Raw genomic sequence first — 3,243 nt, 5'->3', positions numbered from 1 at the left:
TCTTCTTCTTCTTCTTCTTCTTCTTCTTCTTCTTCCTCTTCCTCTTCCTCTTCCTCTTCTTCTTCTTCTTCCTCTTCTTCTTCCTCTTCTTCTTCCTCCTCTTCTTCTTCTTCTTCCTTCTTCTTCCTCCTCCTCCTCCTCCTCCTTCTTCTTCTTCTTCTTCCTCTTCTTCCTCTTCTTCTTCTTCTTCTTCTCCTGCTTTTAGAGAGTCTCACTCTGTCACCCAGGCTACAGTGCAGTGGCACAATCTTGGACCACTGCAACCTCCACCTCCTAGGTTTAAGCATTTCTCCTGCCTCCAGAGTAGCTGGGATTACATGCACGCACCGCCAAGCCTGGCCAGGCCAATTTTTATATTTTTAGTAGAGATGGGATTTTGCCATGTTAGCCAGGCTGGTCTCGAACTCCTGACCTCAAGTGATCCATCTGCCTTGGCCTCCCAAAGTGCTAGGATTACAGACGTGAGCCACCCAGCCTGGCCCTAGCCTGTTTTCTTTGTAATGGGGAGAAGGAGTTTCCCTCACAAGTTTGACACAAAAATCCAATGAGAATGGATGTAAAACTCTGCCATTTCTCCCGAGTTACATGCATTTGTGATAATTATTATAAAGAGGAAACTGGGTGACTCCTGAGAGACTGGGGTAAGAGTGGGTCAGGCAGTAGTTAGTCATTACATTCGTGGTTAGGAGCCTCTTCCATTTAAAGCTAGGAAAAGTCACCTGGTGCCATGGCTCCTGCTTGGAATTTCAGCTATTTGGAAGGCTGAGGCAGGAAGATCGCTTGAGACCTTCAGAAGTTTGAGGCTGCAGCAAGCTGTAATCATGCCTTTGCACTCCAGCCTGGGCAACAGAGTGAGACCTCATCTCTTAAAAAACTAAAAGTAAAACTTTAGGGAAAGTACCCTTTATTCTCTAAGGAAAAGGACTCTTCTTGAAGACTCCGTTAATGAGGTATTTTCTCTAGGATAAGCCTCATCTCTAAGACAGCATGGGCCAAGGTATGATTTGGGGATTTCCACCAAGGCTTCCCACTTCCCAATAGCTTCTCCAACAACCTGTTTATGGTGTTCCCAAGTCCAATGTTATACTTTTGGGTAGAGATACTTTTAAAAAATAAAAACAATCCTAGGAGAAGTAATACATTTTGGCTAGGCACAGTGGCTAATGCCTGTAATCCCAGCACTTTGGGAGGCTGAGGTGAGCAGATCACCTGAGGTCAGGAGTTCGAGACCAGCCTGGACAACATGGTGAAACCCCATCTCTACTAAAAATACAAAACTTAGCTGGGTGTGGTGGGGCACACCTGTAATCCCAGCTACTCTGGAGGCAGGGTAGGAGAATCGCTTGAACCCAGGAGGCAGAGGTTGTGGTGAGCCGAGATTGCGCCACTGCACTCCAGCCTGGGTGACAGAGTGAGACTGTCTTAAAAAATAAAATAGAAGAAGAAGGAGAAGAAGTAATACATTTTAGTCTTGAGGGTTATTTCCATCTTGTGAGAAATGAGTGCGTGGGCCGAGAGTAGGTGAAACATACATTATTGGTATGTAGGAAGTGCGCTGGCCTGGGGGACCTGAGTTGTAGTTCCAGTTCTGCTTAGAAGAGTCGCCTTTCTTCTTGGGCCTCTGTTTTCCCCTCTGAACGAGGAGGTGGTTGGTCAGAATTCTCTGTTTTGGAATTCTCTCGTTCGTTCATTAAAAGTTTGCTAAGTACCTATTACATGCTGAATACTATTGCAATTGTTTTGGATACAGCAATGAACAGGACAGACAAAAATCTCTAACCTTGTGGAACTTGCATTCTAAGGGAGAAGACAGTTAATAAACAAGAAATATAATCATTGGCCAGGTGTGGTGGCTCACTCCTGTAATCCCAGCACTTTGGTAGGCGGAGGCCAGCAGAGTTCGAGACCAGCCTGGATAACATGGTGAAACCCCGTCTCTACTGAAAATACAAAAAAAAAAATTAGCCAGGCATGGTGGCGCGCTCCTGTAAGCCCAGCTACTTGGGAGGCTGAGGCAGGAGAATCGCTTGAATCTGAGAGGCGGAGGTTGCAGTGAGCCGAGACTGCACCATTGCACTCTAGCCTGGGTGACAGAGCGAGACTCCATCTAAGGAAAAAATAAAAATAAAAAAGAAAGCTTCAAAACCAAGCCTCACTTGTTGTCTATTTTTGCCTTTAGGCGTCCCGATTGGTTCTCAAAGTTGATAAGGGAACCCCTGGCCCCCTTCTCTCCTCTTCATCTTGTGAAGAGGAAAACACGTTGGTTTGCACACGTTGGTTGAAAGGACAAGGCTGTAGTGTCTCATAATTCCTCTAGGTGGCAGTGCTGCCTTGCCCACTGGGGACACTTCGTATTTTGGACTGTTCCCAAAACAGCCACATTCCACTTGTCAGTGAAATCTCTCAGGAGTAGAAAACACTGGAAAGCCCGTAGTCGTCATGGACACCCTCCTGCCCGACTTCCCGTCTCTCTGAAATCCTCCCTGCTTTGGCAAAACTGTCAGGGTCTAACCAAGCCAGGCTGGCCCCAGGCCTGTGCCTTGGCCATCTTATCTTGCCACTTCTAGGAGGCGGTGACGATAAGGAAGAAAGAAATGGCCGCTTCCCCCATTCATGCTTCCCTGAACTCCTTCTTCGAGACTAGACTGATGTTCAGTTTAGCATTGTACTATGACGATACTTCTGAACACAAATCGAGGGAGGGAGGGAGAAGAGTCACACCCATCCGCCCTGGCCTCTCCTGCTCCAGGGCAGCCCTGCACCCTAAATGCCGCTGCCTCAGGCAGAGCCCTGGAGAATATGTCATTTATGTTTTTGGGGAATGATTGGACCTACTTTCCCTCCTGGAAATGACAAAAGTTCACAAAGTTTGGAGGAAGAAGAGGCGAGAACGATCCCCGGACCGACCAAACCCCGCGCCCCTGCATCCTGCTCTCAGTGCCTAGTCCCGATGCCATCGTCGCCGCCACCATGCCCAAGAGAAAGGCTGAAGGGGATGTTAAAGAAGATAAAGTCAAGATGAAGGACGAACCACAGAGAAGATCCCCGAGGTTGTCTGCTAAACCTGCTTTTCCAAGGCCAGAGTCCAAGCGTAAAAAGGCCCCTGCAAAGAAGGGAGAGAAGCTACCCAAAGGGAAAAAGGGAAAAGCTGATGCTGGCAAGGAGGGGAATAACTCTGCAGAAAATGGAGACGCCAAAACAGACCAGGCACAGAAAGCTGAAGGTGCTGGAGATGCCAAATGA

General features: G+C 47.8%; 1 pseudogene; it reads left to right on the top strand.

The window, feature by feature from the left end:
* The first annotated feature begins 2,970 nt into the window (after positions 1-2,970).
* Positions 2,971-3,243, top strand: LOC105546913 (annotated as a pseudogene).

Source organism: Mandrillus leucophaeus, unplaced genomic scaffold, assembly GCF_000951045.1.
Source record: "Mandrillus leucophaeus isolate KB7577 unplaced genomic scaffold, Mleu.le_1.0 Scaffold374, whole genome shotgun sequence".
Classification (NCBI taxonomy): domain Eukaryota; kingdom Metazoa; phylum Chordata; class Mammalia; order Primates; family Cercopithecidae; genus Mandrillus; species Mandrillus leucophaeus.
This window is presented reverse-complemented; position numbering and strand designations above follow the sequence as displayed.